The 12,749-nt window shown below is 40.8% G+C and overlaps 1 protein-coding gene, 1 non-coding gene and 1 pseudogene across 2 annotated transcripts in view; 1 reads left to right on the top strand and 2 right to left on the bottom strand.

The window, feature by feature from the left end:
- Window positions 1-9,396: 9,396 nt before the first annotated feature.
- Window positions 9,397-12,749, top strand: part of CTNNA3 (catenin alpha 3) — a 1,416,183-nt gene continuing 1,412,830 nt past the window's right edge. Inside the window, exons 1-2 of the mRNA XM_039871928.1 lie at window positions 9,397-9,747; window positions 9,901-10,217. The gene's annotated coding sequence lies outside the window, so the exon portion shown is untranslated. The remainder of the gene's footprint in view (window positions 9,748-9,900; window positions 10,218-12,749) is intronic.
- Window positions 9,532-9,613, bottom strand: TRNAS-UGA (transfer RNA serine (anticodon UGA)). Its single transcript has one exon. It is a non-coding gene; the product is annotated as a tRNA-Ser (tRNA).
- On the bottom strand, window positions 11,377-11,956 carry LOC120609431 (GTP-binding nuclear protein Ran-like; annotated as a pseudogene).

The raw sequence follows: 12,749 nt of genomic DNA, 5'->3' as shown, positions 1-12,749 counted from the left end.
GTCGGCTTCACCATACCTGAATAAGAAAACCTACATACAAGCAGTTTGATAATTTTATCATTAAAAAAAAAATAGGCCCACCGGAACCTGTGGGATTTCCAAAAAGTCATAAATGGGAAATGTTACAACTTGTGTGCTGAGTTTTTGCTGGAAAGATGAAAATCCCTTTTTATTTTCCCAACAACCAAACATTTCCCCCAATGAGAAATTCTCAAATGTTGTCATAGTAATAACAGACAATAAAAAAGAGTAACTAAAAAATTGAAATATGAAGATACAGCTTAGTCAGCGGTAGGCTGGATGTCTTATAGAGACAATTTTGAGAAAAATGGTTAGAGGGCTATTTTTTTTAATGAAGCTTAAGCAGTGAGTTGCGGTGGGGGGGGCGGACAAAGAATAATTTAGAAAGACATACTACTTGAAGGTAGTGCTAATGTAGTAATACGTGTTACAAATGAGTAGCTCAGGAAGCATCAATCTGTCTGAGCAGAGGTCATTTTTCAAGTCCGGATGAATGTAAAACAAAATCAAATTGTCAAAAGTAGATCTGAACAATATATTGGCTAATTTTCATGGCAAAAGCAGGCATAGGAAAAGTAATAGATAATAGCGTCTCTGAACCTCTTTGCCTGCATTTTAGAAATAAATTAGTTTCTAAAATGAATCTACCCTCAAGTCAGTCTTGCAAAGGAGTTGGGACTGTGCCATGATATACATGTAGGCACTGAAAAAAATTCATCGAATCATTCATCTCACTCTTTAAAGGTTCTGCAAGAAGAAACAGTAACCGAAAGTGGGTCTCGGGGACCTCTCATCACTCCTTTGCCTTGTAAATAACCTTTGTCATTCTGCAGGGAAGGTTCTAGACCTGCATTCTTTTGTAATTACAGTCTTTCTTGTCCCTTTTATGATCCAGAGGCAGTGAGCCCTACCTACAGAGAGCATTTGAGTTAGCAGAGGCTGTGGTTATGGAAATTAGTACTGGAGCATTTTGAATTGTTAATAAAAATTCCAGGAAGTTCAGCAGTTTCTGAGTAGAATAAGGAATTAAGGAGAGGGGAGAGGAAAGGGAAGAAGGCAAGGGACAGTTTCTAAGAACTGACTCATTCGAGGGAGAAGTTTCCCTTTTTTTCCTAGGGTTTTTGTGTAGATTATGCTTTTATTTTATTTTACTTATTCATTTGCCTTTTTTATTTTTTTTTAGCTCTACTGAGGTTAGACTATGCTTTTTGAACTCTGACCACTATGATTTTTTGTGCCCAGTTTCTGATACCTACACAAAGGGGTGACCCCTTTCTCCCAGTGCTACATGAAAATGGATGACTGGGATAAAGAGCTCTGCTTTAGAAAATGTCATATATACAAGATTTTCTTTGAAGCCTTTTTTTTTTTTGATAAAATCAAAATATTGTAAACATTTAATGGTTATCAGTTGTGATTTGGTTAAATAAATTATAGTCCATTCATTCTGAAGCTGTGAGCTCTTCCTGCAGAAGGAATTTGAGTTAGCAGAGGCATTTTTAAAACGAAAAACTCTTAATATAGAACGGTTTAGGATATATTTTTAAAGAAGGTTTGGAACATTTTGGATAGTATGCTATCATTGTGTAAAAAATGTGTATGCTCTTGTTTGTGCATGAAGAAGGCACTGAAAGGAAAAAATGAGAAAACTTGTGGTCAGGAAGGACAGGTGTGAGAGGGAAACACTATGATTTTGAACTGTGAGAATATATTCCCTATTTAATGTGCTAATTAGTATCATTTAATTAGAAAATCTTTGCTTTTTTTTGTCTTTTTATCAAATAGGATTCCCGATGTTTCAATTCTCGGCTACCTCTCATATATCTGATGTCGGATTTTCTGGACTACTTGTTCAACATGGGACAGAAAGGGAGGAACAGAAATTAAGTTTCACTTACATGACACATTTTAAACTTATTTATGTGTGTGTCCTCAGATCTTTGTGTGTGTGCATGTGTGCATGGGGGTATGTGTGTGTACATGTTTCGTTTCCATTGGTGGGTGTGTATATACTTAATCAACCATTAAGGACTGGAAAAGTTTTTAGTCAAGGGTGCCAATGTGTGAAAGGGCCAGAAAATGCTAGATCTGTTCTGTGGGAGTATGTAAGCCAGTTTAACTGCTCTTACAGATTCATCATGTCGGAGGGTAGTGTGAGAGAAGGTCAAAAAGACATTAGGGCCCAATTATGAAGGGCAATGCAGTTTGCTAGGATTCCCAAGCTAGGAGTTTGGCCTTACCCTACTGGCCACAGGGATCCACTAGGGATCTGTGAGTATGAAAGAGGTGGTCAGATCAGTGTCTAGAAAGAGGCAATAGGGGCGGGGCTGGACAGACTCGTCCAGTCCAAACGACGTAGGAGAGAAGGCTCCTCCAAATCAGATTTTCCTTTTCAGAGATAAGATATTTCACATTCAGAGATCGTTGACACATATCGTGCCATTGATATATGTATTTTAAAAATTGGAGTGGGCTGGATTTGGAAGGAGGGTTGTAACACAGCCTGGGAAATTACATTTGTAAAATTGATAATGAGTTGTAATGAGGCATTAGGGGAAACAAAGGCCCAGATAAGAGAGGACGTTAGAGTAGCTGTAAGCCTTTCAGAGGAGGCCTCACACAGTCCCAAACCCATCCTCAGCCAGAGCCAACTCTGGGCAGCTTTGTACATCAGCTCTCAAGGAACTTGTTCACCTCTTTATCCAGGTCAGAGAGACAACAGGGTGAAAGAAATTCCACTCCAGAACCGTGAATCAAATGGCCTCTTTCATCCCTGTCTAGTGGCTCCCTCAAGTTGGTGGAGACACCTTCATGAGGGACTCACTCTGGGGCAAGGGGCAGGGAGCTAACAGCATGAGATCTCACCCTCAGTTCTCCATGTGTAAACCAGCCCTGGCCTGCTTTGAGGGCTGAATGATACAATGCAAGTAAAGCACTTATCATAGTGCCTGGCCTATGGTTGGAGCTCAGAAAATGGCAGTTAATACTGATGTTAGAAGTAGGAATTATTACCACTTAATAGATAAGGAGACTAGGGCTTACGGAGGTTAAGTAACCTGCCCGAAGTTACACAGCAAAAAAGAGAAGGAACTTGGATTTGAAGCCTGGTCACTCTGGCTTCAAAGCCTCTATTCTTTGCACTCCCTCAAGCCACTTTACAAATAAATTTGCAGACTTGGATTCAGATCACACCATAAGATGCTCAAGGGCTGAAGGCTTTTGTTTACTACATCAGTACTTCAGTAGTTCCTATTTTCAGACTAATAGCCTATATGGTAAACTACATAAAGAAGAGAAAATAAGCAAGCATTTCCATGGCCTGCACCCCATCCAGTCACACTGGTGAGTGAAGCAGACAAGCACAATGTACCAGAGGAGATGCTGGAAGTTTCTGGACCATTCTGCTGTGTTGAGATGAAATGATCTTAGAACAATTTGCATCTAATTTTGTCTCATGTGTACATTAATGTCCCTTTTTTGTATCTTTATAATAATGGAAATTATAAAGTTTCATAGATGTGTGTGAACTAGGAAGAACTAGTGGAATGTTGACTAGCCTCTTAACAATGTCCCAGTTAATCATATCTTACCAATTATGACTTGGAAAGCCCTTTTCTGTCATACTAGGGAGAGTCCTCTAGAGCAGGGTTTGATAAACTACAGCCTAGGTGCCAAATCCAGCCTGCTGCCTGATTCTGTAAATAAAGTTTTATCAGAACATTGCCACACTCATTTGTTTATTGCTTCTTTCATGCCACAAAGGCAGAGTTGAATAGTTGCAACACAACCACATGGCCTGCAAAGCCTAAAATATTTACTAGCTGACCTTTTATAGCACTAGAGGCAGGTAGAAAAAGTAAGTGTGGCATTTTTGTGCTCCAATATCCTAACATGCATTATGTCCAAACACTAGCAGTCTGTCCCCACTGAATTATGTGTCTTAACATCTGGAAGGTAAGTACCTTTTATAGGCACACTGTATGTTCTTTCAGGATGACTTATGGTGTCAGGTTAAAATTTGTCTGAAGTTCTCTCGCTGGATGAGTACTCTGAGAACCTTGTCTCAAATAAGTTTGGGAGGGAAACATAGTCTGTAAAAGTCTTTGTGGACAAACGTATTATGGGAGAATAAAGAGGCTCTGAGACCCCTAGAGTAGGGATCAGGGGATTTATGAGCTTACTGGGCTGGGGCTGTACTCTACCTTAGCACCCAAGTGAGAAGCTTACCAATCTCTGACTCTTCTCTATCCCTGACCTCGAGCAGCAGAGAGCATCAAGAGCATAAACCCCACGGGCCCTCTTCTCTGTCACTGGAGTCTTCCGAATGGCCTGGAGATGCTGATAGAGACCTGGCCTTGCTCACTCATCCCTCTCCTGGCAGCGTGGCACAAGACAGAGCAGCTAGGGTAAATCTAAGTCCATCACATCCACTCTTTAGACCTCAGAGTCCAATCCATGAAAAAAATGTCCCCAAGACCTAGGACTGGTGAGAAGATTTGGGGAGAGTGGGAAGGAAACTCACTTCTGTGGCATTCAGTCTACCAATTTGGATGAGCTTGACTGATCAACTTTATGTAGTTGGGAAGGAAATGAGTTTTTAGAACAAGAGCTGAAAGCTCTAAGTTTTCTCCATCAGTTCTTTAGTTAGGAGAAGTTATCCGTTTTACCTGAAAAGTTTCAATGTCAGAGCTTCTGTCTCTCTAACCCCTGCAGGGGCTAAGACATAGATGTCATTATTAGTTGTTTGCACTGTAGCATGTAGAGAGGGCCTAAGACCAGATGTTTTTGGGGACATGGGCACACAGGGGAGCAAGGCCTCCAGAGGTGGGCATGGGAGCCTTGTCAAGGCCAGAGGGGTCTTGGAATACTTTACACATGTCCTTGGCCAGCCCTATGTCTCAATCCCTTTTCCCACTGCCTCCCTGTACAACAATGCCTCCATTAATGAAACCTCTGGGAATGAAATTCCTTTACAATGAACACAGCGTGTTAAAACAAAATAACAGCTTCATAAGTCATGCTAAATAGTGCTGCAATGTATCAGGTGTTTCAGCTGCAGTATTCCTGCTGATCTATGCAGTCAGGGAACAATCTCTTCAGGCACAATTTTCATTCATTCTCCAAAGTTGAGGGAAAACAGAGTCTACCCTCTCTCATTGGATGTGCTACCTCCCACCCGCTTAGGTATTCTGAGGCCTCTTGCTCTCTGACCTTCACAACCACAAAATTCATTCAACATTATTATTTACTGAGGGCCCACTAAGTAGCAGATAAGAGGATTCTGTGGTTAAACACACACACACACACACACACACACACACACACACACTATACATTTACACACAGGGAGAAATTAAGCAAATATTTGCACTAATGTATCACATAGTATAAGTGTTGTGCAGAAAAAGGGTAAAATGGTATGAAATCACATAAGAAGGGGACCCAACCAATTAAATGGGGAAGATGACATTTTAACATGTGTAAAACTTCTAAGGTGGGAAGAGTTTGGTCTCTTCAAGGAACTAGAAGGATAGTATATCTGGCCAGAGAATGAGTGGGAGAAACTCAACAGGTATGCTGGCAGGATCATGGGGAGCCATGGGGTCATGCTAGGGATTTCTGTCTTTATTGTAAGAGTACATGGGAATCCCCAGAAGGCTTTTCAGGAGGAGGGGTATAAGATCAAATGTCCTTTTTAAAGAAATTTTTATTTTATGAACAACTGATTGAAGGGGAAGAAGAATGGATGGGGGAGACAGAAGGTTGAGAAGTAGTCTAAATGAGAGGTGATGTTGGTTTAGAGAGGTGATGTTGGTTTAGACTGAGTGGTAGAAATTTGGAACAAAGTGGATTCTGAGCATATTTAGGGGTAAACTTAGTGGCATTTGGGTTGAATTGGAAATGGACTGAGGGATAGAAAGCATCAGGATAATTCTAAGTCGATGTGTCCTGCTTTATGCCTGAAGATGTCACGAACTTGAATTTGGAAGAACATGGAGTAGAACCTGGATTTGGAAGGGAAGAGATGATTATGAGTTCAGCATTTACTTACAGATCAACTGATTACATTTTGCAAAAAGTTCCTGTCGATCTATTTACATTTAAAACTTTTGAACTCTGGGACATTGCAGAGTTTATATTCTATTAATAGAAGTAAATGGAGAAATATTTAGGGAGAAGGAGACTTTGATATCATATTTATAACCTCCTCTGCCTTCTAAGGGGAGCTCTTTGATTGCTGGGCATACCGATGCCAATGCACAGGGACAAGGCTGAATTGTTATATACCATAAAAGAGTGAAAAAGTTGGAGATGAGGGAAAATTGTCAAGATGGTGCACCGTGTGAAGCTGGGTTGGAGAAATCAGGCTTCGGGAAGTGCATAGGAAGGTGATGGGCCGCGGAGGCTCTGGGAAAGAGAAAGGTAGAAAGAGGAGTTGAAGTAGTGTCCTCTGAGGAGTGCATTGCAGAACTTCTTCCACATCTCCCCTCTAAAATCTTCCATGGATTTTCCTTGGCTCACCACAGAGTGACCTGATAACCGGTTTACACAGAAGCCAGGGTGACAGTGAACCACCCTCAGGGAGACAGGGATGGGGTTTGACCCTCAGAGAAGAAGGTCTGCACGTGCTTGACTCTTGGTTCAATCTGCTCTTTCAGTGCTAGAAGACAACAGAATGGAAGAAAAAGAAGGAAAAAATAAGGAAAGGGAAAGAAATGGGGAGGGCAGGAGCGGTACACTGTTAGGCTGTTGCTCTCTGTCTTTTTTTTTTAAATTAAAAGTATTCTAGGAGGAAGATACTGTATATTAAATTAACTCATACTAAGGACAAGGTTAGTGACCTTCAAAATGAGGGTGGCGTGTTGACCTTCCCCCTTCCCTTTTTTTGAGCATTTGGTTGGAGTGTGAATCTGTGTGCTGACTCATATTTCTACGTTCCTTCATCAAAATTGTTACCTTTTCTGGCCAGGCAGGGGTGCAAAGATAAGAGAGATGATCCCTTGATACATTCACAGAGAATTTATCATTTAATAGGGAGAGAGGCAAACTGGCAAAAATAGTTCGATGTGATCCTTGCTATACCAGGCAACAGAATAAAAAAGGGGCTTTTAAGTCAGCCTAGGGGATTGCAAAATGCTTATGCAGAGGTGATATTTGAGGAAAGAACATGAGTTTTCTCAGCATGTGATGGTAGGGTGAGGAGGGAAGCTATATCTGGTATTTAGAAGCAAAAAAAAAAATTTTTTTTTTGACTGGGGCTGATTTAGTCAGAAAACTTACTGGAAGCATATCAAATAATTCATAGCATTGCCAGAAAGTCTGCAAAGCCACTTTTGGTAGGCTAGGAAAAGTCCAAGATCATGGCATAATGATGCCACAAAACCAGCCTGGTGTGGACACTACTGTCCCTGCTACTGGACAACTGTCCCCAACTATAGCCTGGCACTGCTGCCTTTAGCATTCTCTGTGGCTGCTATTGTAGTCTCTCTGCTCACCACCAGGATGGATCCTTACGCTCCCTGATTCTTTGCATTAATAGCTCCGACTGAAAATTAGGGGGTGGTGGTGGGGGGTGGGCATATTTGATTGACTGGGCCTAGGTCATATGCTGCCTCTCTGGCTGCAAGGGAATCTTCAAAAGCAAATATGTGGCTTTTTCAGCTCCTACATAATGGAGATGGGGGAAGAAGGAATGCATCGAAGTCTCACACCTAGATTCAAAAGGAGAGCAAGTTCCCTGAATAGGAAGGAAGTTCAAATGATAGGCAGCCCTCTTCCTTTAATGACAGGAGAAGGATATAGGCAAGAGAAAGATATTTCAGATAACTGTATGTGAACATATGCAAACATGAGCCAGCATACAGTGCTGGGAGGCCTTCTAAGAACTCAAAAGCAAACAGGAGAGAAGGGGAGGAAGGCTGGAAAGGCAGACAGGGAACTTGCTTTGAAGGCCTTATGCCTATAAATTTTGACTTTCCTGGTAGCGAGCGTGGAAGATACATTTGGTTGCTCACTCAGGAGCCATTCATCTATCTTCCATACCAATGGAATTCCAACTTAATGTGAATAGTACACCCAGCTAAAAATGCTTACTTCCATAGAATTCTTCATAGCTGCTTGTAGCCATGTTACACTGTTCAAGTAAATGAGATATGAACTGAGGGTTCTTATCTCTCCCCTTACTAACTGAATACAGATGTGAGGTCTGGGGGTACAGCAACCATTTTAGGATGGTGAAACACCAAGCAGGGGATGAGCCTATGCTTAAAAATGGCAGAGCAGAAAGATGGAAAGAGCCCTGTTCCATCTGAGAATTGCCTATTCCCAGATTTGAGAGAAACTCCTATGTGTTTAAGTCACTAGAGTTGAGTTTTCAATCATTTGAAGCTCAATGTGATCCTGACAGAAAAAGGAAAGGAGACCAGCTAGGAAATTAAACTTATAAGTGACCGGAATGGGGGCCGAAGAGGTGGGGATTAGGCAGAGAGGATGGGTTGAAGATGTGGATGTGGTGAGTGTTTATGTTCAGCTAAGTCTCAAATATGATGGGGGCTCTGTGGGTGGAATCTACATCAGGTACCACAGAAAGCTATCCCCAGACTTGGGGTGTTAGGGAACCCCTAAGTACATCTGGAAAGCATGGGGTGGGAGGGAAAAGGTGAAAGTGGGCTAAAGGGAACAGAAAGGGTTTGTGCAGGGTCTCAAAGACTAACCTCACAATTTTCTTTTACTATTGAAAAAATACTGGGCTGATATACAAATGTTAGAAAACTAATTAAGCAAAAAACTGTTAAGAAAACTGTTAAGCCCTGAATCTCACTACCCAGAGATAATAACTACTGCTATCATTTTGGTTATTTCTAACCAGCCCCCATTCGTTCTCTATTTCTCTCCCATTCTTGTCACATAAATGATTACATAAATGAATTGTTTAACAAAAATGTGATCACAATATACATTGTTTTCCAACCTGTCCAACTTTTTGCATTTAGCGATGAATTGGGAAGGCCTTCCCATGTCATTAATATCATTTTAGTGACTACGTGCATAGTGTTCCATTTCGTGGATGTATCTGTCATGCTTTAGAAGCTGAACTTTTAAAAGTTTTTATTATCTCCCATTCCATACCACTTTTGAATATGGTGGAAGAACCGTGGGAGGTAATTCTGGGCTTGAAGGAGAGGTAGCATTAGCCTTGCCATCGGTTTGAGTGAGATGATAGCTTGTTAAGCTCCCACACTTCCACCAGTAATTATATTCGTTGTATTTTTATTTTGCAAACTTGCACTTCAAATTGAGGAACGAGATTCTAAAATTGTTAGCTTACCGTGCAGGACAAAGGAAAACTTTTCCCCTTAGCGTAAACACACTTTTCTTTGGCACATTCAACATGTCTGCAGGTGCGCCGTTTAGCCAGCAGGCTTGGGAAATACAGCAGGAAAGGTTATCATTAAAGAAATCTTATAAAAGTGGAAGAATAAAAAAAAAAGAGGCAAAACCTTTCCACTTCGCAGCGAGCAGGGTTCGAACCTGCGCGGGGAGACCCCATTGGATTTCAAGTCCAACGCCTTAACCACTCGGCCATCGCTGCTACGAAGAAAGGAAGCAGGCAGAGATACTTTAGTGTGTTAATAACTCCACGCAGGCGCGTCAAATCAACCGATAGGCGGGGCCTATATCCCGGGGCTTCCTTCTCAAAATCGGCGGCCAGGCTGACGGCTCAAGGTGGGGGAACTATGTCGTGGACGCAAATAAGTGATAGAAACTCCTTTAAGTTGGAGGTTTTAGAAACCTTTGCCTTAGCTATGATGCAAAAATCACAACCTTGTTTCGCTTACGATCGCTGACCTGGTTCTTGCCTTTCCGTTTCTTCATTAGGTCATAGATCCCTGAAACAAAGATCTGCCCCATTCAGTGCTGCGGGCCCGCGCGCTGGAAAATTTCTGCGAGAGGATGCGTCTTCAGAAGCGTCTCTTGCGGAATTGCGGGAGGGGGTGAGGCATGAGGAGTCCGGCCGCTGCTGGTGGGCTCCCATCTCCCGGGTTTCTGCCCATGCAGTCATCTCTTATCTCCCCACAATGATCCCTTCGTTGCTGAGCTTTACCGGAAGAAATCGGGACCCGAGTGTGGTCTCAGCCCTATCAAGTGATGGAGAGCCTTGGAGGTGGTTTTGAGAACCAAGCTCTGCGCATTAGGTCTGCATTCTACCTTTAAATACCATAAATTCCCTCCTTTGTTAAGTGTAGCTAATGCGTAGGGGCTTTTTTCGTGTTATGAGGCATGCGGCTTGAGGGTTGGCGCCACTAACTCCGAGCGCGTGCGCATTTCCTATTCGCAGCACGTGGCGCCTCACCAGCAACAAGTTATGGATGGTTTGGGAAGAATAATAGAAGACCTCTTACTAGTTTAAATTTCTAAAACCGTTTGTGGAAAGTTCACCATCTTTCTCGTAACGTTATATTTCATATTAACACGAAAGCAAATCCTTGCCCTTTGTTAAGCCCGGATGTTAGATGACCTCACCTGATAGGTGTGTAAATTTTCTTGAGACGTTAAAAATTTTATGTCTTAATTTTGGTGCTGAGTGTCTAAGTCAATTTAGTTGTGGAAGGGTAGTGAAATACTTGAGAATTGTAAGTTTTATCTAGTTTGTGATTGCTGCTTTTTGACATTTTATCTCTTTGTTCTTAATTTGGCAGAGCTACACCAGTGGTCCCAATTTCCCTATGAATTCTATATGTGAACAGAATTATTCTGGACATTTCTTGGCATAAGTTTTATCATATATGAACTTTACTTTGCACTTTTCCAATAGATACTAACCAGGAAGAAATACAGATTGTCTTTTTATTGTGTTTTCAGATTCTACATGTGCTCTGAGATAAGCTATAATTTAATTTTACTACTTTATTAATGATATCTTGATCTTGACGTCTTTTAAAAAATTCTTTTCTTCTGTGCAGTTGAATAATGTTAATATTTACCTAAAAACTCTTCCTTTTAAAAAAATTTGAAATACAACTTTATTCTTATTTTAAATGAAAAGGAATGGGAATGACAGTAACAAATAAGATTTCATCACTGAATGTTCTGCTGTGAATGTAGCAGTCTTCTATTTGAAACTCAATAAAGAAACAGCTGTGTTCCAATACAGCTAAATATGCAGGGTCAAAAAGTGAAGGTTTTTTTTTTTCAACATTTACTCTGAAGATCATTTATCTCCTTCAGCATCCCAAAGATCAACCACATGTTCTGCTTAGCTATATAATGAAGTGGCAAACACACTGCACTACTGACATCATAGGACAGTTGCCTAAAACTAGACTTCTGATGCTGGGCTCCAGCTTCTTTTTTTCACAGGTCATCATCCTTATCTGGGACAGCAGTTGTCTGACTAACCTCTAGATTATGCTCATGTTGTATTGCCAAAACTGGGTCCGTGACAACCTCTGGTGGGACAAGAACAGGTATGGCAACAAACTCCAAATTAGGGTCTCCAAATAGTTTTCTAACAAGCCAGAGGAAGGAATTTTCTAAATTGTAGTTACTTTTGGTAGAAATGTCATAGTCCCGAAGATTCTTCTTTTGTAGAAGACAGTTGATTTTGCCTTAACTTTCCTGTCCTTAATATCTACTTTGTTGCCACACAACACAATGGGGATATTTTCACATACTCGTACCACATTTCAATGCCAGCTAGGCACTTTCTTGTAACTCTCGAAGTTGCATCAAACATGATAATGGCACGCTGGGCTTTGATGGTCCTCTGATGATATAGAACGTAAGGGGATGGATGGACCTTAACAACCAAGGTAGTTACATACTTTTCAAATTCACCAGTCAGGTGATGTTTCATGAATGTAGTTTTTCCGTTACCACTGTCACCAACCAATACAAGTTTGAAATGTGCTTGGGGTTCTCCTTGGGCAGCCATTGTGATGTTACTTTAAGAAGCGTCTCTGGCCCATCTGAGAGTGGAAAGATGGCAGAAGTGCAGTTCAAATCCTCTTTCTCTTCCTTAACCTCTTCTTTCCCTTTAAGAGTTCTCTTCACCTGCTTAAAAGCTTGACAGTAATGGGAATTGATTATGGTTAAAAATAGTTCAACCAAAAATTCTACTCTGAGGGTTTTTCTTTTTTTCTTTTTTTTTGAGTAGAAAGGAAGACTAAAATTTCTTTGCAACATTTCAAAGGTAGAATACCTACATTTAACATTTAATTTTCAGCTTATAAAAAGAAAAAAATAATTTTCAGCTTTTATGAGTTAAAGATCATCCCTTTTTAGAGATCAGGGCTGATCTTTAGCCCTGGGTGGTAGAGAGTCAGTCGCCGGCTGGCTAATAAAGGCTCATAATTAATCTCAGTTGGCTCCGTGGGTCTCAGAATCATTCGCGCCATTATGAGTTAATGTGAGCTTTTCAAAAAATGCAATAGCTTTTTCTCCTGATTTATCATATTGCTAAAATGATCCAAGAGATCAACTTCTTATAGATTTTATTTTCAAAAAGTGTGAATTTCCAAATGAGTTCTTTTAGATCCAACAATAAGTCTTTTGCATTGCCATTTAATACATTGAGTGGCAAGTAAGGGAAAAGAAATAAAATATATATGTTCCCACACAATTATAAATATATAATAGTTTATGACAACACCACCATAAAACATTGATTTGCAACTATGGACATTTTACTTTGTAAAGGTCTGGTGATTCTGATTGCCTCCTCCTTC

This window comes from Pteropus medius, unplaced genomic scaffold (genome assembly GCF_902729225.1).
Source record: "Pteropus medius unplaced genomic scaffold, Ma_sr-lr_union100, whole genome shotgun sequence".
NCBI classification, from domain to species: Eukaryota; Metazoa; Chordata; class Mammalia; order Chiroptera; family Pteropodidae; genus Pteropus; species Pteropus medius.
The sequence above is the reverse complement of the archived record's forward strand: the minus strand, read 5'-3'. Positions and strand labels throughout refer to the sequence as shown.